At 44.2% G+C, this 27,351-nt stretch overlaps 1 protein-coding gene across 13 annotated transcripts in view; it reads left to right on the forward strand.

Moving 5' to 3' along the window:
* The first annotated feature begins 15,586 nt into the window (after positions 1–15,586).
* BMPR1A (bone morphogenetic protein receptor type 1A) overlaps positions 15,587–27,351 on the forward strand; it is a 169,189-nt gene continuing 157,424 nt past the window's right edge. For 9 of the 13 annotated variants that reach the window (XM_063780806.1, XM_063780810.1, XM_063780803.1 and 6 more), the window contains exon 1: positions 16,694–16,831. The gene's annotated coding sequence lies outside the window, so the exon portion shown is untranslated. Of the gene's footprint in view, positions 16,017–16,445; positions 16,832–27,351 lie in introns of those variants that run through there. The other 4 variants (XM_063780812.1, XM_063780811.1, XM_063780799.1 and 1 more) reach the window with 4 other exon arrangements.

The raw sequence follows: 27,351 nt of genomic DNA on the forward strand, positions 1-27,351 counted from the left end.
GCAGCTTCCTAACTGATCTCCTTGTCTCCATTTTGCTCCGTATCCACCCCCGAATCCGTTCCCATTCAGGATCTCTCCAAAAATAAATCTGACCATCTAATGGACCTGCACAACTTATAAATGTCTTCTCATTATCCCTCAACAGAGCCCAAACTAACCTGCATTTACAAGTCCCATATGCCAGGCTGCTTTGTCTCTCCAGCCTCACTTCTCAACTGCAAGTGCTACCTTCTCATGATGTGCCATCGTCCTGGCCACAGCGGGCCGGTGTTCCCACCTCGGTATTTCCAAAACACTCCTGTATTTTCACATTATTTAAAAACTGTCTGTTTACATAGAAATAACCATTTGGGTCGGGCTCGGTGGCTCATGCCTGTAACCCCAGCCCTTTGGGAGGCCGAGGAGGGTGGATCACCTGAGGTCGGGAGTTTGAGATTAGCCTGGCCAACATAGTGAAACCCCATCTCCACTAAAAATACAAAATTAGCCGGGCGTGGTGGCGCATGCCTGTAATCCCAGCTACTTGGGAGGCTGAGGCAGGAGAATCACTTGAACCTGGGAGGCGGAGGTTGTGGTGAGCTGAGATTGCACCATTGCACTCCAGCCTGGGCAACAAGAGCAAAACTCCATCTCAAAAAAAAAAAAAAAAAAAAAAAACCATAATTGAAATAACCAAAGAATGCCATAATTGTTATTGCTTAGCTGAGAACACAGTGCTGTTTTTCACAAACAAATTCTATTCAAAACCCCAAATATTTTATTAAGTAAATTCTTACAGAATACCTTTCCATTTGCAAATCAGTTATTCCCTTTATCTAACTCTGGTTCAAAGTCTAGTTCTCACCTTTTTCCTTCTGCTTGTTTAAATTCGGTTGCTGTCACTTGCAACCAAAAGAATCTCAACTAATACAATGTCCAATGCTGAATTCAGGATGGGTATTATCCTGAATTCAGGGTATCCTGAAAACTATTTCAAATAGAAGCACTGGGAATGTGGGAGAATCCCAGCATTTGTGGAAGAAGGATCACTGCAAGGCATCCAATGTGTGCCTGGGGTAGAAGGAATGCCAGTGGTGATGGCAATTCTATCTTGCATGTGGTCACCTCCACATCCCTGCGGAGCCCCTCTCATCCTACTTGTGACTTTCTGGTGAGCTGCAGGAGAGGGAAGCATTGTAGAAAAGTAGATACAGATTGGAGAAGGGCCTGACTCAGCCTGGAATCCAGTGTTTTGTGGGGCCATCTTTAAGAAAAAGAATATATTTGGGAGGCTGAGGTGGGTGGATCACCTGAGGTCAGGAGCCCAAGACCAGCCTGACCAATATGGTGAAACCCTGTCTCTATGAAAAATACAAAAATTAGCTAAGTGTAGTGGTGTGCGCCTGTAATCTCAGCTACTCAGGAGGCTGAGATAGGAGAACTGCTTGAACCTGGGAGGTGGAGGTTGCAGTGAGCCAAGATCGTGCTACTACAGTCCAACCTGGGTGACAGAATGAGACTCCACCTCAAAAAAAAAAAAAAAAAAAAAAGGAAAAGAAAAAAAGAATATAAAATTAGCTGGGCGTGGCAGCATGCGACTGTAGTCCCAGATATTCTGCAGGCCAGGGTGGGAGGATCGCTTGAGCCCAGGAGATGGAAGCTGCAGTGAGCTGTGATCACACCACTGCACTCCAGCCTAAGCGACAGAGTGAGACTCTGTCTCGAAAAAAAAAAGAGAAAAAAGAAAGACAGAAAAGAAAAAAAGGGGTTACAGTAACTGCAAACACCAAATTGAGTATTCATTTAGAATGAGGACAAAATCACAACAAATGAGTGGAGTCCCAGAACTCTAGGTCACTTTCTTCTAAAACCTACTTAGGCAAGTTATCAGAAAAGCTTACATGACAATGTTCCCTGGGCTGGGCGTGGTGGCTCACACCTGTAATCCCAGCACTTTGGGAGGCTGAGGCAGGTGGATCACCTGAGGTCAGGAGTTCAAGACCATCCTGGCCAACATGGTGAAACCCCATCTCTACTAAGAATACAAAAATTAGCCAGGTGTGGTGGTGCATGCCTGTAATCCCAGCTACTTGGGAGGCTGAGGCAGGAGAATCACTTGGACCCAGGAGGCAGAGGTTGCAGTAAGGTGAGATTGCACCATTGCAGTTCAGCATGGGCAACAAGAGTGAAACGTCATCTCAAAAAAAAAAAAAACAAAGTTCCCTGATTGCAAACTAGCTTTCCCTCTCAACCTAGAATATTCCAGCAACTCTTAGCACCCATGGGGGTCTTTGGAAGTGAGGGAGGAGCCTTGAAGTTTAAGCTGCATTAGTTTCTTGGTAAAGCTACTCTAGACTCAGGCCAATAGAATAAAAGACACAGCCATTTTGGGATCCTGATTCCCTGGTTCACGCTCTATGTTAGGAATTGGCAACATTTGTCCAGGACTGTTCCTGGAACCAGGGCCAAGACATGCCCTGGAATTGGGAGGGGAAATCAGATTACTGAGTGAGGCAAGGCTCGAAATGGCTCTGCAGCTCCCTCCTCCTAAGAAGCGGTTACCTCTCTCCACCTTCTAGTTGAATTATCCCTATAAGCCCAGGTTTAATGGGAAGGTAACCCAAAGAGTAAGCAAGCTGTTGAATGGTATGGTAATATTAGGTTGCGAGTTTAGGAGGAAAGATGGGGTGTTGCAGAAGCCCCAGGCAGTGGCTCAGACCTGAGCCATAGATACCAGGTCCTTTTTTAGTTGCTTGGAATGATTTAAATGACCAGGATAATGTCATAGTTTGTAGGTTAATAACCAGAATGTGACTTTAGAGGAGAGGAAACAAGTTTTCTTATTGTTTGCGTGTGTGTGTGCATGCACCTTCTATGCTTATGCACAGTGCTTGGCACTTTATGTATCTTTTCTCATTGAACTTCACAACTCTACCAGGTAGGGAAGCCAAGGTTTAGATAGGTAAAATACATCTCCCCAAAATACCTCTCTCCACTAGGCACTTGATGTGAAGTCCTTTCCTTTGTGGAAATACTATATTCATCAGAAGCACTGGGAGGAAGACAGAGTTGAGTTTAGTTCCACATTCATTGAGCCTTTACTTTGAGCAAGGCCTCATGCTAAGTAACTAAGTACTTTATTGTGAATTCAGAGGCAAATGAGGCACAATCCTGCCTCACAGAGCTCATAGTCTGGTTGAGGAGATAATTAAGTTATGCATAATTTCACTATCATAAGGCAATAAACGTTTCTTCAACTTTATATAAAGCAGACCTACAAGCAAAGGACAGTAAACACATGTCCTCTAGGAACTTTCTGCAATTGTAAAATTTCTCTTACAATCTAATATTTTAGCTTTAAAAAATCATGCTCTGTTTTAAGTTATTATTATTAAAAAAAAAAAAAAAAAGATGCCCTGGACGAGATGCTCTATAACCTTTTCTTTTCTTTTTTTTTTTTTTCTTTTTTGAGACGGTGTCTGGATCTGTCGCCCAGGCTGGAGTGCAGTGGCGTGCTCTCAGCTCACTGCAACCTCCACCTCCCGGGTTCAAGCGATTCTCCTGCCTCAGCCTCCCAAGTAGCTGGGACTACAGGCACCCGCCACCACGCCTGGCTAATTTTTTTGTATTTTTAGTAGAGAAAGGGTTTCACCGTGTTAGCCAGGATGGTCTCGATCTCCTGACCTCGTGATCCGCCCGCCTTGGCCTCCCAAAGTGCTGGGATTACAGGCGTGAGCCACCGCGCCCGGCCTGCTCTATAACCTTTTGTACTCCACATTCAGTGTTAGGTGCCTCAGTTTGAGAAGCCGAAGGCCAGATAAGTGCTACAGGACAGCTCAGCAGGCCACTAACCCAGCCTGGGAGTGGGCCGCCAAGGTTTTCTAGAGAAGGAAATTCCAGAGCTAAGGCTGGAATGAAGAACTGGAGCCCAGCCCAAGCTGAAGCAGAACTCATATACTAATTACTGAACTGCACTGGGCTGTATTTGAAGTAAGGCTCATTTAGAGTTTTACAGTTTGTTTTCTCTCCCCTTCAACACAAACACTAATGGACCAATCACTTTCTAGAAGGAAAAAGAAAGTAACTAAAATTCATTGAGTGCTGACTCTATGGCAATCACTTTGCATATATCTCAGTTAATTCTGACATCTGTCCCATGAGATTGGTATTATTTATTCCCATTTTATAGATGAAGAAACTGGGAGTCTAAGAGGCTGACAAACTCTGCCCAAGGTAAAAAACTGGGAAGTACAGCCAGGATTCTGATTGCAAAGTTCGTGTTCTTCCCACCACATCATGTGGCTAAGCCTGTTTCTCAAGAGTCTCTTCAGTGGATATGCAGAAGCAGTTAAGAAAATAGTGGGATTGGCTTCAAGTTGCAAGGAAGAAAAAACTCTTTGGCCATCTCTTTTGGTCAAAGTAAGTTCTGGAAAGGGGTTTCTGGGCTACTCCTCTGGCTGGCATTGCAGCGCCCTACCTCACCAAGCCAGCTCTGCTGAATCTGGACTTGGGGAAGTGAGAGTTCACAGGACATCCTCTGGGAGTGTCCGCTGAGGTCTGCTTTATACAGTTTATACTTTGCTGTAAACAGCTCGCTGTTCCCAATTAAACCTGTACGATCATGTCTGAACTTTTAGGAAATGATGACTTCTTTTTATGGTTCTCTTCTCAGTGTTAAAACCAGAGCCCTTGTCAGTCCACGAGCCTCCTTAAACTGTTGGGCCTTGACTCTGAGACTCCGGAATGTAGTCCAGAAATGCTTGGATCCTGGCACAACACCCAGGGAATGCCTAAGTGAGAGGATGGCTCCAGGTCTGGAGCCATGTCTTCCAGAAGGATGTTCTCTGATTCTTCTCAGCAGGGTTCTAGGGCATCCCAAACACAGGTCTCTGATGCTATTCACGCTAGGATAGGGAATACAGATCTCTCAACTAAAATTGCTGCCTGAAGTAATTTTTGAAGAAACAGTATTTCAAAATGACTACCCTCTCTCTTAGAGAAAGAGTTGGTTGAAACCACTTTTATTTGAAATTGGGGTAATAAAGAAATGAATGGGTTTAGCTCTCTTTAATGTTGACAAATTAAGAAAGGAATATGTGCTTATTAAATAAAATATGAAAAACACACATAGGCAGAAAGAAGAAAAAAAAGTGACCATAGTCCTACTACTGGGAGACAACCGCTACTTAGCATTTTGGCTAGTTTCTACCATTAAAAAAATTGTTTTTTTTTGTTTTTGTTTTTGTTTTTTTTTGAGAGGGAGTCTCGCTCTGTCGCCCAGGCTGGAGTGCAGTGGTGCAGTCTTGGCTCACTGCAACCTCTGCCTCCCGGGTTCAAGCAATTCTCCTGCCTCCCGAGTAGCTGGGACTGCAGGTGCATGCCACCATGCCCAGCTAATTTTTATATTTTTAGTAGAGAGGGGGTTGCACCATGTTGGCCAGGATGGTCTCGATCTCCTGACCTCGTGATCCACCTGCCTCGGCCTCCCAAAGTGCTGGGATTACAGGCGTGAGGCACCATGCCCAGACAAAAAATTTGTTTTTTTACAAGAATCGGCCGGATGCAGTGGGTCACGTCTGTAATCTCAGTACTTTGGGAGGCTGAGACAGGTGGATCACCTGAGATCAGGAGTCGAGACCAGCCTGGCCAACATGGCGAAACCCCGTCTCTACTAAAAATACAAAATTAGCTGGGCATGGTGGTGTGTGCCTATAATCCTTGCTACTCGGGAGGCTGAGGCAGGAGAATCGCTTGAACCCTGGAGACAGAGGTTGCAGTGAGCCAAGGTCGTGACACTGCACTCCAGCCTGGGTGACAGTGAGACTCCATCTCAAAAAACAAACCAAAAAATCGTAGTAAGAACACTTAATATAAACGGAAACTTTATATCCATTGAATAGCAACCCCCATTTCTGGTGCTCTGCATGTTTAGAGAAACTTCTCTAGTAGCAAACTACAGAAAAGATCCCTGAATGTGTGTGCTTTCTACCATTTATTTTTAACAGCGAGAACAAAGGCATCAATTCAGCCAATGGTTTCAGAACCTGTTCTTTTTTTTTTTCTCACTCCATCATCCAGACTGGAGTGCAGTGGTGCCAACATGGCTCACTGCAGCCTCCACCTCTCTGGCTCCAGCGATCCTCCCACCTCAGCCTCCTCAGTAGCTGGGACTACAGGTGTGTGCCACCATGCCTGGCTAATTTTTAGTATTTTTTGTAGAGAAGGGGTCCCCCTATGTTGCGCAGGCTTGTCTCAAACTCCTGGGCTCAAGCAATCCTCCCTCCTTAGCCTCCTGAATAGCTGGGACTACAGGTGTGTGCCACCATGCCCAGCTAATTTTTGGTATTTTTTGTAAAGAAGGGGTCTCCCTATGTCGCCTAGGCTGGTCTCAAACTCCTGGCTCAAGCAATCCGCCTGCCTTAGCTTCCCAAAATGCTGGGATTACAGGTGTGAGCCACCATGCCCAGCCCATTTTCTTTCTTTTTTAAGGTGGCATATTTTTTAGTTTTAATTTTTGTGGATATATATATATATTTTTTAAATGGGGTACATATTTTGATACAGGCATGCAGTTATAATAATCACATCACGGAAGCTGGGATATCCACCCCACGAGCATTTATCCTTTGTGTTACAAACAATCCAATTCTACTCTTTTGGTTGTTTAGATGCTTCATTTTCTTTGTTCCTTTTTTTTTTTTTTTTTTTTTGAGACAGAGTCTCGCTCTGTTGCCCAGGCTGGAGTGCAGTGGCGCGATCTTGGCTCACTGCAACCTCTGCCTCCTGGGTTCAAGAGATTCTCTTGCCTCAGCCTCTCAAGTAGCTGGGATTACAGGCGTGCGTCACCATGCCCAGCCAATTTTTATATTTTTAGTAGAGACGGGGTTTCACCATGTCGGCCAGGTTGGTCTTGAACTCCTGACCTCAGGTGATCTGCCCACCTTGGCCTCCCAAAGCGTTGGGATTACAGGCGTGAGCCACTGCACTTAGCTGAGATGCTGCATTTTCAATGCCAACCCCTCAATCCCTGCCCATTGTGTGCACTGAGACCATCAAGTGATTTTTTTATATATCCTTCATGTAGACCTGCACTGGCTAGTACATAAAATAGCTGCTTGGCATGTGTGACTGTGTAAATTCTAAATTAGTTAAAAATAAATAAAAATCAAAATTCAGTTTCTCTGTTTAGCCATATCAAATGCTCAATAACCACATGAGATTAGGGGCTACCGTGTTGGAACAGGGAAGATACAGGACATTTTCATTTTCACTGAAAGTTCTATTAGTCAGTGCTGGTGTAGATTCTGACCTGCTCAGCTCAGGCCTTAAGAACAAAGTCTTGAGGCCTAGCACGGTGGCTCACGCCTGTAATCCCAGCATTTTGGGAGGCTGAGGTGGGAGGATCACTTAAACCCAGGAGTTCGAGATCAGACTGGGCAATACAGGGAGGCCCTGTCTCTACAAAAATACAAAAAATCAGCTGAATGTGGCAGTATGCACCTGTAGTCCCAGCTACCTGGGAGACTGAGGTGGGAGGATTGCTTGAGCCCAGGAGGTTGAGGCTGCAGTGAGCTGTGATCACACCACTGCACTCCAGCCTGGGTGACAGACAGCAAGACTCTGTCTTTAAAAAAAAAAGAAAAAAAAAGATAGCATTTTTTACCTCAAATAATGACAGAGCCCAGAATATTTCTCAGCAATAAGAAAAGCCACCCCAAGAAGCAGCAAAGAGATGGGCTCACAGTCTCTGAAAAGGAAGTCAGTCATTAGCCACCTTCTGACATCCTAGCAATTAGCTGGTCTTGGGAGAAGAGCAGGTATCTCCAGAGAGGTGCCAAATAAATAGGATAACAGACTATAAAAATGAAAAGCCTTTTGGCCTTTCATCACAGGATAATCCAATGCATGTGAATTAATGGTGAAAGGCTCAGTAATAGCCTTTGTGAGGAAATAGGAGCAGTGTAGCAGGATATCCTTTTTCCGCACTAAAGCACCCAATTCTTTCAATTTTATATACAGCGGAAGCAATTAATTGTACTAGAAAGAAATCCACAGCTGGCTTTTCCTGATGGCCTCATAAGCAACAAGCACTATTGTTCAGTTTCCGGGACAGATGTAAAGTCATTCTATTGCACTGCTGAGATTTTTCTGAATGTTTAGTTTGACTTCTCCAAAGATAACTTATGTGTTAACATCTAAAATTTGATTCGTCTTGTCATCACACATTTTCAGTATAAGCAACTGTCAAAAAGTTAATTTTTATTGTGCTATTGCACTCCAGCCTGGGCAACAAGAATGAAACTCCATCTCAAAAAAAAAAAAAAAAGTTAATTTTTGATTTGTAATATAATCCAGCACGTGACTTGATGCTGGTATTTTTTCCAAACGTTATGTGACTGAATCATGTTATTCACTTTTGTTTGTTTTACATGTTTACATGCAGTTGAACTGCACTGCCTCTGCTTTTGTGGTATCATCCACAGTGTGGCTATTCAGGAGTCAGGCATAACAAGATTATACATTAAAAACTCAGAAATTTAACATTTCAAATGCTGGCCTGTATGGCATTGCTTCACCTTCTAGATGCATTAAAATACACCATATTTCATTAATTCTCAGATGCACATTTTTTTTGACATTTGAAACTTTCTGGAATTGCGATATCTTAATTAACGTGTCAGGGTTTAACTGGCAAGGTTTTTCTTCCTTAGTTGTACATAAAATAATGATGGATCTTATAATCAACGGTATCCATGCTGTTCTTTGGGTGGAAAAAACCCACAACGAAACAGTACCCTAGTTTTGATGACATATGGTATACATAGTTAAAATCTGATGAGTATGATGTGTTATTGCAAGTGTAACAACAGAACAACTCTATTTTTTCTGAGACATGGTCTCCCTCTGTTGCCCAGGTTGGAGTGCAGTGGCATGATCACAGCTCACTGCAACCTCTGCCTTCTGGGCTTAAGGGATCCTCTTGCCTCAGCCTCCTGAGTAGCTGGGATGACAGGCAAGTGCTACCATGCCTGGCTAATTTTTGTAATTTTTATAGAGATGGGGTTTTGCCATGTTGCCCCGGCTGGTCTGGAACTCCTGGACTCAAGCGATCTGCCTGCCTTGGCCTCCCAAAGTGCTAGGATTACAGGGGTGAGCCACTGTGCCTGGCCTAGAATAACTCTTTTTACCAAGAAAAATATTCACGTCAATCAAATAAATAAAAACTTTAATTACATATCTTATATGGGATTCTAACTGACTTCATTCTGACAAATATACAATTTGCCACTTTCATTTTTATATCAATCAACCAGTTCTTTTAAATAATATCTACTCTTTTTTTTTTTTGGTGCTGAAACCCACAGTCGAAAACATCTACTTTTCTGATTATAAAAGTAACATTGGGCTGGGTACAGTGGCTCACGCCTGTAATCTCAGCACTTTGAGAGGCCAAGGCGGGCGGATCGTGAGGTCAGGAGTTCAAGATCAGCCTGGCCAACATGGTGAAACCCCGTCTCTACTAAAAATGCAAAAATTAGCTGGGTGTGGTGGCGCACACCTGTAGTCCCAGCTACTCAGGAGGCTGAGGCAGGAGAATCACTTGAACTCGGGAGGAAGAGGTTGCAGTGAGCCAAGATCATATCATTGCACTCCAGCCTGGGCGACAGAGCAGACTCTCAAAAAGAAAAAAAAGGTAACATATAACATTGTCCATTGTGGGGGAGATAAAGCTTATGGAAGAAAATAATAACCATCCATTAGGCCACCACAGAACACTGCCAACGTTTTCTCTTTATTTCAGGATAATCTATTTCTTTATAAACACACATATTTAATAATACAAAATTAACAAATGCTTAAATATATCTTGTCAAATGTCCTGAAAGGTATATAATGTTACACAATAAAAAAGCGGGTTCTTTAAGCAAGCCAGGGACCAGCCTCCCCATTGCCACTGGAGTAGAACTTTCTGGTGTTCGACAGGATCACGTGCAGATGTTGCAATGCATAATTCCAGGGAGCACCATTCGTGTCAGGCAGGTTGCGAATGGCACCCCCTTAAAGTTGTGCAACCTAGCAACCCTGGTGCTCAGTACTGTGACCATAGCGACAGTGGTACATACGCAGGGGAGATAGACAGGAGGGAGGATGCAACAGCACAGCAGATGCATCAAGGAGTTTGCAACTGCCCACCAACCTTGAAAACAATGGATTCGCAGAAGCAAGGATTCAATAACTGGTAAGCTCCAGTGGCCTGGGACTGCTTTTTTGATACTACGTGTATTTTGGTACTCCCTAAACTGTCTCCCTCAGGCTGAGAGGCCCCTATTTATGTTGAAGAACAAAGGTATGAAAACTTATTTGTGAGAAAGACATAAGAACAGCTAAGCTATGTGGAAAGTCAGTGATGTACACCATTGAGAGAAAAGCCTAAGGAGATGAGGATGGAGTAGTCAAAGATGACTTCTTGGAAGAGGTGGTACTCAGGCAGTATAGGGAGGAGAATGGCATTAAATGGAGAATGAATATGGTCCATTCTTCAGAAAGTAGTGAGACCAGTCTAACGAAATGTTACTCTATAGCAGTGTTTTCAGATTTAATGGGACTGGTGTTTCACAATAGAAATCTAAATAACTGGGCAACATTAGTCGAAAGAGGGAATGATCAATTAGGAGGAGAGCTAGCAGCATTCAGGATCGGAGGAAGAGGGGCTTTAAGGTAGGTAGCAAACTAAATGGAAAATAATCTGCATTTTAAAATAAACACTGACAAGTATTGGTTACTGGTTATATATATGACTATGTATGCCTTTGAAATAATAAAGGAAGTTGTTTTAAAGTTTATTTATTGAGAACAAGTTGTTAGATGATAGTTCTGTTATTATGATGTACAGGATTTGTTAGTAGACTCTCATTCCAACAAGATAAGTGCTTTATCATTAATCCTCAAAAATATGGAAAAACAAAACAAAACAAACCACCTAACCCTGCCTTGGCTAATAGAAATAAAAAGAAATGCGCCAGGACAAACTACCAGTAGAGAACAAAATTAAGTATGTCATTCATTTAATAAATACTTACTGACTACCTACTGGTGTGCCAAGCAGCACACTGGATACAATGGAGTGAGAATGAGACAGTTCCCATGCTCTGAACTTTTGAGTCCAGCACAGGGTCAGGTACTTTCAACATATCCGATGGGTAAACTAGTATGCCTGGTCACACTGGTGACACCACACCACATCTAGGAATACATCCCAATTACCATGTAAGCCATGGACAGTAGGCACAGTATGGTGTTAATGAATCTGCACTCCTGATCCAGATTTTATCTCCCCAGTTATCTCAGCTTGAATCTTTTATCATCGCACCTTGCCTTCCTTTTACTAGTCATTCCCAAGGTAATCATATTCAGCTCCACATGCTGGATTTCTGGACTACTAGCTCCAAAGGAATTCTTGAGTAGAATCAGTGTTTAGGGATAGTAAGAAGAATCAGACATGGGTCTTTTCATTTTTGAATGTATGTATGGGTTTTTTGTGTGTATATATACACACATATGTACATGTATACTTACATATATGTACATATGTGTACATGTGTACACACATACTTACACATGCACATATGCGCACATATGCACACACATACACATATGCGTGCACACATACACATGTGCGCACAGACGCATATACGCACGTGTGCACATACGCATATACGCACATATGTGTGCACACATACGCATATGCACACATAGGCATATTTGTGTGTACATATATACATATATGCATATACTTACATATGTACACAAACACCTACACACACACACAAAGTTCAGACTAGAAATCTATTTGAATTATATTCAATAGATTATATACACACACACCCCTATTACACTTGGATTAATTTTTAGCCAGAAAAAAAATATATATAGCTTTTTTTTTTTTTGAAACAGAGTGTCGCTCTGTTGCCCGGGCTGGAGTGCAATGGCGAGATCTGGGCTCACTGCGACAAGCAATTCTCCTGCCTCAGCCTCCCAAGTAGCTGGGACTACAGGCGCCTGCTGCCACATCCAGCTAATTTTTGTATTTTTAGTAGACACAGGGTTTCACCATGTTGGCCAGGCTGGTCTCGAACTCCTGACCTCAAATGATCCACCCACCTTGGCCTCTCAAAGTGCTGGGGATTACTAGCATAAGCCACCACGCCCAGCCAAAATTACATATAATACACCTTTAATATGTACTTAGTGTATGTCCAGAGCATATATATTATATATAGTTTTCATCTGGTTAAAAAATAATCCAAGTGCAATAAACCAGGTGCTGTGAGGATAGGGAAAGGCAGGGCAGTGAGCTGCAGCAGGACAGGGAAGGCCAAGATCTACTGTGGGCTGCGTGGGAGTTGGGGTAGGGAGGCCCCAGCTCCCGGTGCTCGGTGGGAGGAACCATAGTCCTCTAGGCAGTGCCTGATAGCCAGAGAGTAGTGAGCAAACAACAGGTGGTAGTCCAGGAGCGCAGTGGGGATGGGGACATCCAGCCTGAGGTAATGGGGGAAGGGAGGCCCAACAGATAGAGAGAATACAGATACAGGGAGTCTAGAAACAAAGAGCTGGAGGCAATTAAGTGATGCCACCAACAATACCTACAACTGCCCAGCAGTCTGGGTGCAGGGATGCAGCTAAGTCCAAACAACAAGCATAGAAATTCCAGGTCCTGGCAAGCTAACAGGTCAGGGTTTCAGACACAAGAGAAGGGCTGTCAGTTCTTAGAAAGGGGCCAGGCAGTGGGAGGCTGAGTCTTGAGCTTGGGACCAAAGCTCTGATAATTCTTCCTGCCTCAAGGCCTAGGAAAGATCAGGTTCTATGGTAAAGGGTGTACGGATAGTAGGGAAAGGAGGAATAGAGAGGCCACGGACTAGGTAGGACCAAGTGAGAGCAGCAATATCCTCCATCATCTATCTTTCAATCATAGTAGCCAGTGCTTTGAGGCAAAGATAAATTAAAATGGAGCTAAGGGAGAAGGAGCAAGTTGTCTAGAAGTAAACAAAAGAAGTAAAACACTGTACCACCACAATGAAAATGAATTCAGGTTTTTAAACTTCCTCTATTTTGTGCACTGAATTATATACATCCATCTTATTCTTAACCACAGTTTCTGTTTCAGTTTAGTCCTTCTAAGCCATGATGGGGTACTACTAACCAAAAAAAAAAAAAAAAGATGTAGTAGTGTCCATGCTGAAAAATGAAGCTGTTTATTCTCCCTAACACCTACCCATTTAATATTGGGTTTGAAGCCAACCTAAAGGGTCACCCTACCAATGGCATTCCTTCACTCGTGCCTCCTTACTGGCCTCTAACTTATCATCAGACCCAGAGACTTCGTGCTGCCTTTTGCCTTATAAGATCTTTACAACATGAAAATGACTTTGAATGGATTAGCTTGGATTAATCTATTCAACTTGGATCCCTGAAGGCAGAAGTGCCATTTCACTGAAGAGGATGTGATCCACAGCTTTCCCAGCCAACCTTCACTCTTTCCAAGATAGCCATGCCACCCTCTAACACTAAAAGGGTCTTGGTGACAAGGTTTAGAAATGCCTAGAGGATATGTATGCTTATTTCTCTTCTCTCATTTAACAAATATTCACTTGCCAGGCACTAGGCTCTGAGGAGAGAGTTGAGAATAGATTGACAAAGTCAAGCTGGCCTGTAGTCCCAGCTACTTGGGCGGCTGAGGGGGGAGGATCACGTGAGCCCAGGAGTTCCAGGTTACAGTGAACTATGACTACGCCACTGCACTCCAGCCTGGGTGACAAAGTGAGAACCTGTCTCTAAAAAAAGAGAGACTGACAAAGTCTTTTGCTCATGGAGTTTATATTCTAGTGGAGCAGAGGGGCTCAGACCACAAACAAATAACTAAATGCACGATGTAATTAATGAATGCTGCTTTGGGCATGTAACAACTACCTCTCTTGGGACCTACCTGGACAGAAGAAAAGACCATTTCCAGCCTATTCTAGTAACCCACTTAAAGGAATACCAACACATTACGGAATGTTAACTGTGGATCCCGAGATGTTGCTTTTGAGTTTGGGGGCCAGAACACACGTGTCCAGATGTCTCCCTGGGCAGACAGACCGGAGAAACGGGCTGGCATGCATAAACATGCCAGTAGCCAGGGAGAACAGCATGCCCCACTAGCTGCTGGTAGCCAGGGCGCTGAGATTGAAGCCTAGGTACTAGCTGGGCCTTATCAAAGGAGAGCGAAAAATTCCTGAAGATTTGAAAAGGAGAGTCTTTTGCAGAGAAGCAAACATATCACGACTTAAAATTTGATGCTTCAATTTTGCTCTCATTTCTACAGTGGCAGATAACACAAGCCAGGGAATACTCATTTGTACATTTCAGAAACTTGATGTACTAAGGTTCCCACCTGAGATTGTTGTCTATTTTATAGACCAATTCATATGTCTAAAAATCCAACTAGACTATAAAGAGCATAATAACACGCTTGCCATGGTTTTCTCTGCCGACACATTGCTCAGCATACGTCAATGAGAGCTTTGACCAATCAATCTGAATCTCCTTAAGCAAAAGGCCCATCTTTTCCTTTAGAACTAAAGCTGGGGCTGGGCGCAGTGGCTCACGCTTGTAATCCCAGCACTTTGGGAGGCCGAGGCGAGAGGATCACGAGGTCAGGAGATCGAGACCATCCTATTAACACGGTGACACCCCGTCTCTACTAAAAATACAAAAAGTTACCCGGGCGTGGTGGCGGGCGCCTGTAGTCCCAGCTGCTCGGGAGGCTGAGGCAGGAGAATGGCGTGAACCCAGGAGGCGGAGCTTGCAGTGAGCCGAGATGGCGCCACTGCACTCCAGCCTGGGCGACAGAGCGAGACTCCGTCTCAAAAAAAAAAAGAACAAAAAAACCCCCCAAAAAACAAAAAAACTAAAGCTGGGTTGAAGGAAACTTGAGAAAGAAAAGTGACCAATTTTAGTTGATGCAAGTAATCTCACGTATCCTATTCTTCCTGCATAGCAAGATACAACCCATGACTGTCAAACCTGAGACAGCTGAAGAGCCCAGAAAAAAAGATTAGAGAAGAAAACAGAATTGAAAAATAATTCAGAATGACGGAGGCTATCTGCAGCATTAAGGGCAAAGGCGGGTAAAAGAAGAAAAGGGAGACAGAATAAAAGATAAACCAAAAAATTGAAACAAAATACACGGGAATTCAAACATTTACACCAGAATATAAGGGAATACCCTGGAATCTAAACACCTCTTCAGGCAAGAATGTGTGTCAATACAAATGCCTGGCACATTGTTTTCCTTCCCCCTTTCTTTTTACCCAGTTTACCCAGTTTTAAAAGTGATTTTTTAAAATGCACCTTTAAAAGAACATCTTTTGTTAAGTGACTTAAACTTGATACATTCCTTGGATTACTAAGGAGGTTAAAGTCACATTTGGTGAAAAAGGGGCCTATCTCCTCTTTCCTCACATACGGGTCATCGAATACTTTTAAAAGCATTTTCCACCATGAATGAGGGGAAATGGAAGAAAAGAGGTGGTGACAATTATTTGCATTTTCCAAATGGACGGAATGAGCCTCCGGAGGGTACACGAGGTCACCAGCGTGAGCCCGCGGTGGAGCTGGAGGCGTATTTATAGCTGGCTGACCTCAGTCCTGTTGGGCCCTCGCCGCTCCTTATCTTATGCCGCTGGAATTCGCGGGCTCGCAGGTCACAGGAGCCCGGGCGCGCCGGGCCTGGCGCTCCCGAATCGATGAGGGAAGCCGCTCTCCCCGGCAGATCCTCCCGGCCGGGGAGCCTCCATCACCCTGCCTGCGCCTCGGCACGCTGGCAAGGAGCCCGGGAAGAGACGCCGGGAGCGGTGGGTGGGCGAGAAACAAATGCAATGTGACTTATATTTTTCTTTGTCGCAACTACCACGACCTGGCCATCCCCCACCTTGGTGACTTGGTGCCTTCCCAGCGACCTTATTTCACGCCAGCTGACTGGCGTTCACCGCAGTGTGAGTCTCGGCCGCAGGAGGGGTCCACGCGAAAGAGCCCGCGAGAGTGGGGATATCCGGCCCCGAAGGCCGGAGCGGGCGTCCAGGGCGCCGATGGCCGCAGCGCCCGGCAGCCGTGTCCGCGCTCCCCTCCGCCGCGTTCCATCGCGTGCTACCTACGGCGTCTGCGGGACGCTACCCGGGCGGCGGCTGTGGGGCTGGCTTGTGGGGAGGGGCCGGCGGGCCCGCGCGGAGGAGCAGCCCCCACTCCCGCCCGCACCAGCAGCTCGGCGCCCCCTTGCCGGCGGCTGGCCCTCCTCCCCGGCAACGGGGCGCCGGGATCCGCGGACTCTTCGGGCGCTTCCGCCGTGCGCTCGGCTCCTTTCGTGTCCGGGGCGGGGCGGGGCAGGCGCCCGTGGTCGGGTGCGCGCGGCGCGGGCGGGGGCCCTCCCAGTGCGCGCGCGCCGTGCAAGGCCCGCGGACGCCCGCCCCTCCCCCAGGCCCCCGCACCCGCGCCGCCCCCTCCCCTCCTGGCAAGAGTCGGCGGCGGTGGCGGCGGCCGCTGCAGAGATTGGAATCCGCCTGCCGGGCTTGGCGAAGGAGAAGGGAGGAGGCAGGAGCGAGGAGGGAGGAGGGCCAAGGGCGGGCAGGAAGGCTTAGGCTCGGCGCGTCCGTCCGCGCGCGGCGAAGATCGCACGGCCCGATCGAGGGGCGACCGGGTCGGGGCCGCTGCACGCCAAGGGCGAAGGCCGATCCGGGCCCCGCTTCGCCCCGGCGGCTCGCCGCGCCCACCCGCTCCGCGCCGAGGGCTGGAGGATGCGTTCCCTGGGGTCCGGGTGAGTTGGGAGTGCGCGTGCGGACCGGGAGGGGCTGGCCGCAGCTGGGAGGCCAGAGGGGCTCGGGCGAGGCTGCAGAGGCAGCTGGGCGCGCGGTGGCCGGAGCCAGGGGCTGCCCGGCCCGGCCCCGGCAGCTCCGCAGGCCTCGGCGCGCGCTGGGCCGGGACCGCCCAGCCAGAGACCCACGGCACCCCGCGCCGCGTCCTCCGCCGGCCCCTCTTTTGTCTCCCACTCGCGGGTTGCAGGCCGAGTTTGGGGATGCGGAGTGGGCGAAAGTCGCTCCGGGGACGCTTCTGGAATCCTTAAATGGGAAAGGCGCTCACCTCCCCGCCCCGGAGCGGCGAGGCTGATATTTGTGATTTGGCTCCGGACGCTGTGGGGAGGAACAGGGGAGAACAAAATGAGTTTCGGGCGGGGGTCGAGTGAGAGGAGCAGCCGGCCCGCCCCCGAGTCCCCGCGGGAAGGGGCCCTGGCCCCCGAGCTCCCGGAGCTGCTTCACCTGTTGTCCTGCGCGGCCTCCGCTCCGTGGCCTGGTGATTCCGTACTTCAGTTTTGGAAAACTTTCTGCTGGATTGCCTGGACCCTTTTTTCTCTTTCCAGACTCCTAGTGGAAAGATTTGGCAAGGAAAAAAAAATGAGCTTGCGTCAGGGAAGAAAAATAATATGCTGTGTGTTAGGGTCTGGCGTTTGAGCGTGGTACTCTTTCATGCTCTCAGATGTTTTAATTTAGTCAAACTCCTGCAGGTTTTCTCTTTTAAGCGGTTAACAAACTGTTCAGAGTACATAGTATGAACTTGGCACCTGTGTTACGTCATTTAATCCTTACAACGATTCTGGTTTATTGTATTCCTCATTGTTTTAGGGGAAGAAACCGAGTCGCAAAGAGGTTAACTAACTTGTCTAAGGGAGCTGGGATTTGAACCCAGGAACATCGTATTCTGGCAAACGAATTAGGAAGAAAAAAAACCAAAACTGTTTGCAAACATTTTTACGTTTAGGAACATTTTTCAGTTACTCTTACTTGAAATTATCGCTATTTTGTTGCTGGAGTTGAAAACAACTACTTTATTGTATTTACTTGTGAGAGGAGTTAAACTTTGAATTAGAGTGTAACTTAATGCGTCTCATTGTTTTCAGTTGTTGAAATAAAGAATGTGAACCAGAATTATTTAGATTTTTAAATTTGAAGCTAAAATACGGGCAATTCTCTGATCTAGGAATGGGGTGAGTGTATGAAAGGCCGATTGAAATGTAGAATGCGTTTTTAGTAGAACCAGACTCCGTTCTTGTTTAATTTTTCCTCCATTTTCCGTGGAGCCCACTTTAAACTTTTTCTACTTTCTTCACTTCTCCCCACCCTTTACAAAAGAGGTTGAGGCACTTAGCAGGAGCTCCTTCATTAAATTCCTTCTGTTACTGGCTTCTTAACCTTCCGTCAAAGAGGGAGAATTTTTTTTTTTTTTTTTTTTTTGTCTTTCTTATTAGTTAACACCTTGGGGTTTTTTTCCTTCTAATTTTCCTGCTTAGTGGAGCGTGAGTTATTTTCTCTGTCGTATTTGGGTTCTTTAAAGTACAAATGTTCTTAAGATTTTTTCAGTTTACAAAAACCTTTTCTTAAGTCTGCTACTCCTTCAAGCTGTCTTGTTGCTGCTTTTCCTTTTCAAATCTTATTAACATTTTAAAAAGCTTGTTCGTAATAAAAGTAACACATGGTTGTTAATTGCGAACTAGCGCAACATTGAAATTAAAATTTAGTCATTCACAATCCATCTCTAGAGATTGCCAAGTGTAGTCTGCTTTTTCTGCCTTTGCCTGGTTGGTGGCTAGCCACTCATTTCTTAACCCCTTGTTATCTGGATTTCACCTTCACAAGGAACTATAACCTAATCAACACATTTAACTACCTTTTTCTAAGTCCTCTCCTTGAGTTTTCTGTAAGATTTAACATCGACTTGACATTTTTCAGATGCCTCTCCTTGGGTTTCATTCATCTATACTCGCTGTATTCTAACACAGGGTCCAAGGCAGTAAGATACAACAGATCTTTCCCTCATGGAGCTTAAAGTCTAGTGGGGAAATACTTATTGAAAAATAAAGTCTCTGGTTAAATATAATTGTGATTTTAATTAAGGTGCAGAATATTATAAGAACTTCAAATGGAGACCTGATCTGGTGCTTGTGGTGGTGGGAGAATCTGGGAAAGATACCTTAAAATTGCTTTGTTGGAACCCAGGCAGATTGTGAAGGATGAGCAAGAGTTAACTATTAACTAGATGAAGAGGGGCCTTTTGTGACATTATACTGACTTTGTTCCTCTCCGCCACTTTTCTGCCTTCTGTTCCTTCTTTCCTCTTTAATATGCGTTCTCCAAGTTTCACTTTTCAGATCACTTTTCTCTATGTCTCTAGTCCCTTAGAATGATTGTTCAGACCTTTCTGTTGGAATAATTCTCAATTCTTTGTTTATGTGTCTTCTGAATCACGTTTTTTTTTGTTTGTTTGTTTTGTTTTTTCTTTTTTATTCAGTTGCTTTCTACATATCTGTACCTGATTGTTCTGAGCTGCTTTTCCTTAGCAAACTTGCCTCTTTGGTGTTCTTTATTTTTGTTGATGTCATACCAAAACCAAACCTTTTCCCATTTCATCATATCTTGTCTGTAGCCAACATCTGTTGATTCTGCTTTATGATATTATAACACTTCTGCTCTCTATTCTTGCTAACTGTGGGGCAATTCTGAATTCATATTGGTGTGAAGGTAGTAGTCAAATCATAAAATGAGTTGGGCAGCTTTCCTTCTTTTTCTCTTTTTCAGGATCAGTTTAGACTGGGATTATCTGTTCCTTGAAAGTTTGGAAGACCTCACCTATGTGACCATTTAGGCCTAGATCTTTTTTCTGGAGAGGACTTTGAGTAACACTTCAATTTCTTTAATAGCTGTTGGTTTGTGTCGATTTTCTGATTCTCATATGAATTTTAATGCTTCACATTTTTTTCAGGAATTTATTTTCAAATCTAGTGTTATTTGGCTTTCACGTAGTTCTCCCCCCACCACCCCGCGACTCCACCCCCACCCCCTAACTCTAAATCAAGTTCTCATCCCACCTGGACTAATGTTATGATTTTCTTGCCTTCACTTTTCTCCTTTATCTAATGTATTTCTGCCTAAATTAATCTGTAAGCCCAGTTCTTACCACTTTGCCACTCAGAAGTTTCCTAGGTCTTCCATTAAATGAAATATTTTCTGTGGTATTTGCCTCAGATTTACCTGTTTTTTTTTTAATAACTTATTCTTTTTTCTTTCTTTCTTTCTTTCTTTTTTTTTTTTTTTTTTTTTTGAGACAGAGTCTTGCACTGTCGCCTGGGCTGAAGTGCAATGATGTGAGCTCAGCTCATTGCAACCTCTGCCTCCTGGGTTCAAGGGATTCCCCTGCCTCAGCCTCCCAAGTAGCTGGGACCACGCCTGGCTAATTTTTGTATTTTTAGTAGAGGTGGGGTTTTGCCATGTTGGCCAGGCTGGTCTTAAACTCCTGACCTCAGTTGATCCGCTCGCCTCAGCCTCCCTGTGCTAGGGTTACACAGGTGAGGCACTGTGGCTGGCCTTTATAGCAGTTTTTATACAAATATTAGTTTCACTACTAGTTTGCAGGGTGGGTCTGTAACGGACTTTTCTTGCATATTAAAATGAATAAATGGGGAAAGGCTCCTGTCTAGCCTAGCGGTAGCTGTTGAACTGTCCTGATCTGACTATTGGATCTTAGGAGCAGCGAACCATGGAGAGAAAGGAAAATGGGTTTCCTATCACACTAAATTTTGAAGTAGGAACCACTTCTTTTCCTTTTCTACTTTCCCACCTTTTACTAGTTTTTAGGCTTTAGGATGTCTTTTTAACATCACAAGGTCCATATTGACCAAGTTGGACCAACTTTTTAACACAAGATTAAATGTTGAGTTGCATTGAGTTATGTCCATTGTAAGATACACTGTAATGTTACAGACCACTTAAAATATGCTTCTAGTTGTAAGAAGCCATTGATTGTAAGGTGCACCCCAATTCCGGAGATGCTAAAATATGAAAAATGGATGCATCTTAGAATTGATGAATAGTGTTTCTCTCCCTAATCAAAGCTCTTGGATGTGCCTGGAAACCCCCAGTAGTGTTTTTTGAAAAGAACACTAGTTAGGGGCATAGGGAGATCAGATGATCAGTAGACTCCATCTCAGGGTGGGCCCTGTGGTCCCTAAGCCAGTTCGTATGGGCAGTTTAATATATAACTAATGAGTAGACATTGAATAGATGAGTAAATTATCTTTGAGTATCTTTTATTTACTCTGATGTTGTAGACTTTGTTACTCTTTTATAGTTTATATTTCTGATGAGCCTTCCTTTCTTATGGCACAGATTTGTTATACTGTTAAAGTCTGGAACAGTGGAGCTTGGCTCTTGATCCAGCTGTATATAATTGGCTGTTGACTTATGAAGGAGGACAGGAGTATGCTAGAGATAGGGATAAAATATTGTAATCACATTTGCAGTTAGGGAGATTAGTTACATGTTGGAAAATCATTTTGAAGAAAGGAAGACTGAAGATGTTCAAACTTGTAGGAAGGTCTTTCTGGCCTAGCCCGGATTAAACCCATTTATGCCTAGTGTTCCACTATTGGAACGCTAAGCACGTGGGAGTTATTTATATCCTGCTCAAGGTCATCGCCAAGGTCTGATTGCAAAAATTCAAAAAATTGCAGCCTCAGGCATAAATGGGTTAAGATGGTGGCAGATAATTAGGGCCTGGAATGGATAGGAGGCGATAACTAGCTGTGGATGAGAGAAGGAATGGGATTGGCAAGAACAACTCCTGGATTTCTAGCTTGGAAAGCAGGGTAGATGTGGGTGACTGATATGAAAAATGTGGCGGGAGAGCTGGTTTGTAGAAGAAAATAGTATTGGATCACATGGAGTTTGAGATATCTGAAACAGCCAAGTAGGGATTTCTACTTGGCAGTTGTCTATATGGGTCTGGGGTTTGACAGAGGTTTGTGCTGGAGGTAGGCATTTGGGAGTCATTGCTGTATAGATTTTATATTCCAACAGTGGGAATTGGGTGGCTCTCTCAAGTGACTCTTGCTTACAAGTGACAGCCCTAACTCAAGTTAGCTTAAAGGAGGGAAAAGCTTCTCCCCACTAACCCCCATGATATTGAAAGGTCTAGAAATAGACATGGCTGGACCTAAGTGCTCAAATGATATAATTAATTGAGGTTGTCTTTTCTGTTCTTCACTTTTGTGGTCTCATTTCAGGCAGGTGCATATATCTGGCAGAGGAAGACATAGGTTATAGATTATAGAATTACAGGTTATAGGTTATAGACCTCGTATCGAGAACTCCTTGTATGGTCTAGCAAAGAGCCTAAAACAGCATTGAGAATTTTTTTTCTTTCTTTTTGAGACGGAGTCTTGCTCTGTTTCCCAGGCTGGAGTGCAGTGGTGCGATCTGGGCTCACTGCAACCTCCGCCTCCTGGGTTCAAGTGATTATCCTGGCTCAGCTTCCCGAGTAGCTGGGTTTAACAGGCGCCCGCCAATACGCCTGGCTCCTTTTTGTATTTTTAGTAGAGACAGGGTTTTGCCTCGTGGGCCAGGCTGGTCTCAACTCCTGACCTCAGGCGATCCTCCCACCTCGGCCTCCCAAAGTTCTGGGATTACAGGTGTGAGCCACTGCGCCTGGCCAGTCTTGAGAAATTTCAACTTAAGGCCTGGGTAGAGAAGATAGACATTAAATAATTATCTAGTTGTAGTTATGTTAAGATCTACAAAAAGGAAGTCCAGGGAATGTTACAAGACTGATAAGGGAAGCTGGGCTGTTCAGGATGCGGGTACTTTGGAAGGCTTTCCTGAGAAAGGTGGCCCGCAGAGTGAGACCTTAGGCAAGAAAGGACAAGGAGACTGTTTTTGGAAGTATTCAGTAGTATTTATTTATTTATTTGAGACGGAGTCTCACTCTGTTGCCCAGGCTGGAGTGCAGTGGCGCGATCTTGGCTCACTGCAACCTCTACCTCCCGGGTTAAGCGATTCTCATGCCTCAGCCTCCCAAGTAGTTGGGGTCACAAGCGTGAGCCACCACGCCTGGCTAATTTTTGTATTTTTAGTAGAGACGGGGTTTCGCTGTGTTGGTCAGGCTGATCTCGAACTCCTGACCTCGTGATCCGCCCACCTCGGCCTCCCAAAGTGCTGGGATTACAGGCATGAGCCACTGCGCCCGGCCAGAAGTATTCAGTAAAGTGAGCAGTTTTTGCAGCTTTTTAAAAATTTTAAAGGCAATACATCTATTGTGGGTAATTTGGGAAGTATAAAAAGCCATAAAGAAGCAGCGGAATGATTAAGTTTCAGCTTCTAATTTTTTATAAATAATGTCTGATACTGGTTTTACTACTGAGTACCTATTCAATCATGGATGCCACACTAACCCAATCCGAATCTTCGTTTCTTTATCTTAAAAAGTAGAAGGAACATGGTGAACTTTAAGATAATTTTTCTGCTTAAAAAAAGAAAAAGAAAGAAAATATCTTGACTTGCAGCACAGTTAGCTGCCGAAATTGAAGGTCATATAATGCTTTTGGTCCTAATGACATCACTGGACTTCTGACTTTTGGCTGAAGAATCACGCCAGCCTTGGCAGTCCTTGCAAGTACCAAAGGGAATATGGCTTATGCCTGCAGTGCCCTTCCCGTATCCTGCTTTCTTACCTCCTTTTTTGAGCATTAATTTTTTTTTCTTTAGCCTTTGGGTAAAGTATCAAAATGTTGAGAAGATAGACTCTCAATTTTGAAGGTGAGAAATCTGTAGGAGACTTGGATAGTTGTTTTTTTTTTTTTTTTTTGAGACGGAGTCTCGCTCTGTCGCCCAGGCTGGAGTGCAGTGGCGCATGTTGGCTCACTGCAAGCTCCGCCTCCCGGGTTCACGCCATTCTCCTGCCTCAGCCTCCCGAGTAGCTGGGACCACAGGAGCCCGCCACCACGCCTAGCTAATTTTTTCTATTTTTTAGTAGAGACAGGGTTTCACCGTGTTAGCCAGGATGGTCTCAATCTCCTGACCTCGTGATCCTCCCGCCTCGGCCTCCCAAAGTGCTGGGATTACAGGCGTGAGCCACCACATCCGGCTGACTTGGATAGTTTTGATACTGTTTTATGTATATTAAGATTTGTAAGTAGTTTTCTTACTAGTAATTAAAATGCTTTGTAATGTATTTCAAGAGTATAGGGTCTTGAGTGTTTTAAATTTGTATATAAGAATGTTTTAGATTCCTGGCTAAAAGAAGCTCTTGTTAGAAAATATTAAAGTAAAGGCTGTTAAATTTTGGTGAGGCTCTTAATGTCTACATTTTTCAAGAATCATTTTAAAATGTCATGAAATAAAAATATTTCAGTGGTAACTGTTCAGAAGTATCTTAAATGTATACCAAATCAATGAAATACAATCGCTGGGTGACAGATTATTCTTCCTTCATTTTATAATCTTTTATGTAATAAAAATGTGGGGGAAAAATTGCATGTTGAAGTTGTACGTGTATATTTTAGCAAAAACTGTTAATCTTTCTGAAGTACTGCTTTGGTCATCATCCCTATTTGTTAAATATTTTTCCCTGTTTTCTTATTTGCTTACAATAGAAAATCCAGAATATCTTGGACTGGTCTCCTGCTCTGGCCAAGTCAGCCTTTTCTGCTTTGCTTACTTTCCTACTATTTTATCAGCCTAAGTCACCTAAATATCCGATTCAGGTTTGGGTTCAGAATCCTTAGACCTCTACTGTCCACTACAATAGATAGCCACTACCACATGTGGCTGTTGAAGACTTGAACTGTGGCTAGTCTAAGTGTGAATTACGTACCAGATTTTGAAGATAGTACCAAAAGATGTAAAATATCTCATTATGCTTTTAAAATATTGGTTATATAGTGAGATGATACTGTTAGGGATACATTGGATTAAAGAAATATATTAAAACTGATTTTGGCCGGGCATGGTGGCTCATGCCTGTAAACCCAGCACTGTGGGAGGATTGCTTGAGCCCAGCAGCTTGAGACCAGCCTGGGTAACGTGGTGAGACCTTGTCTCAATTAAAAAAAACAAAACTGATTTCACACGATTCTTTTTACTTTTTAAATGTGGCAACTAGAAAGTTTAAAATTACACGTCATATTGGACAGTACTGCCTTTGACTTTCCTTTCCCTGGTTCTTTGCCCATCAGAATGCTTTAAAATCTAGTATAAATCCTTGGCCAGGTGCTGTGGCTCACGCCTGTAATCCCAGCACTTTGGGAGGCCGAGGCGGGAGGATCACGAGGTCAGAAACTCGAGACCAGCCTGACCAACATGGTGAAACCCCATCTCCACTAAAAATACAAAAATTAGCTGGGCGTGGTGGCACGCCTGTAATCCCAGGTACTCAGGAGGCTAAGGCAGGAGAATCACTTGAACCTGGGAGGTGGAGGTTGCAGTGAGCCGAGATTGCGCCATTGCACTCCAGCCTGGGCGACAGAGTAAGACTCTGTCTCAAAAAAAAAAAAAAAAAAAGAATATTCCTCTCTCTCCTATGAAGCCCTCCTCAGTGGTCCAAGCCTCATAGTTGGCTCTTTGCTGCATCATTATTTGAAGATAGTCTTTTGGTATATTAGATTTCTTTACTACAAACCTTCTCAGAACTTTTAATATGCTAATACACATGGTGAAACTCTAGTATAGTTTCCCTAACTACGTATTACCATAGAACTGTGTGTTTTCTGTTAACAGAAGTTATACATATTTGTGGTTGAAACTTCAAACAATACAGAAATGAAGTAATGAAAGTCTTCTGTAATCATGCTTCACCTGTGCCCCAAGATTGCCACTGTTGAAAGTATACAGCTAGAAAAAATTTTCTTTTCTGTTGCCTTCTTTCTTTTTTTCTGTCCCCCTTTCCTAAAATGGGGTCATACGATACATCCTTATCTTTAAATTTATTTTCACTGAATATATAGGGGGATTCTTTTTATGTCAGTAAATTTCAATTTCCTCATTCTTTTTTTTTTTTTTTTTTTTTGAGGGAAGGTCTTGTTCTGTTGCCCAGGCTGGAGTGGTGCTGTGGTGCAAACAGCTCACTGCAGCATCCAACTCCTGGGCTCAAGCAATCCTCCCATCTCAGCCTCCCGAATAGCTGGGACCAGAGGTGCATGCTACCATGCCCAGCTAATTAAAAAATTTTTGTGTGTGTGGAGGTGGGATCTCACCATGATGCCTAGGCTGGTCTCGAACTCCTGGGCTAAAGTGATCCTCCCACCTAGGCCTCCCAAAGTGCTGAGATTACAGGTGTGAGCTGTTGTGCGCAGCCTTAATCATCTCATTCTTTATAGTAGTTAAGCAGTTATTCCATTTTCTGATTATACCTTAATTTTATTTACCAGTTTCATGTTAATGAATAATTAGATTATTTCCATTTTTTTCTTTTGCATTGCAAATACTGCTGTGGTGTTTGTACATATCCTTTGAGACTGTTTTTATTTTATGAGATGAATTCTTAGAAATGCATTTACTATAAGAGAAGCCATGCAGATTGGATGGAAAGTGCCAAGCCACCCTGCAAAATCTTTGTAACCATTCATATTCCAGCCAACAGTATTTGAATATGTTCTCTCCTCCCAACATAATCATTTCAGTCTTTTTTTTTTTTTCTGAGACGGAGTCTCGCTCTTTCACCCAGGCGGGAGTGCGGTGGCGCTATCTCAGCTTACAGCAAGCTCCGCCTCCTGGGTTCATGCCATTCTCCTGCCTCAGCCTCCCGAGTACAGGCGCCCGCCATCACACCTGGCTAATTTTTTTTTGTATTTTTAGTGGAGACGGGGTTTCACCGTGTTAGCCAGGATGGTTTTTTTTTTTTTTTTGGAGACCGAGTCTTGCTCTGCTGCCAGGCTGGAGTGCAGTGGTGCCATCCTGGCTCACTGCAGCTTCTGCCTCCCGGGTTCAAGTGATTCTCCTGACTCAGCCTCCGGAGTAGCTCAGACAACAGGTGCACGTCACCATGTCCAGCTAATTTTTGTATTTTTAGTAGAGACAGGGTTTCACCATGTTGGTCAGGATGGTCTTGATCTCATGACCTCGTGATCCGCCCGCCTTGGCCTCCCAAAGTGCTGGGATTACAGGCGTGAGGCACCACGCCCGGCCATATCAGTCTGTTTTTATCTTTGCCAGTTTGCCAGCTGAAAAAACATTCATGATATAAGGTTTCTTTGCTGTTGTATGAATATTAAAAAACAAAAAATTTTAAGTTTCATTTGTCTTATACTCTCAACTTGTTATACGCTCCTTTGATTTTTGTGCTAAAATATTTTGTATTGCTAACAGTACACATGCATGCTTTGTACAAAGTAAATGTTCAGATATTTGTATCTGTTCATGGCAAAGGCGTCCAGAATATGCTACTGCAACATAAAAATTATTTGGAAACCTGGTGGCTCATGCTTGTAATCCCAGCACTTTGGGTGGCGGAGGCAGG

The sequence above is a fragment of the Pan troglodytes genome, chromosome 8 (genome assembly GCF_028858775.2).
Source record: "Pan troglodytes isolate AG18354 chromosome 8, NHGRI_mPanTro3-v2.0_pri, whole genome shotgun sequence".
Classification (NCBI taxonomy): Eukaryota; Metazoa; Chordata; class Mammalia; order Primates; family Hominidae; genus Pan; species Pan troglodytes.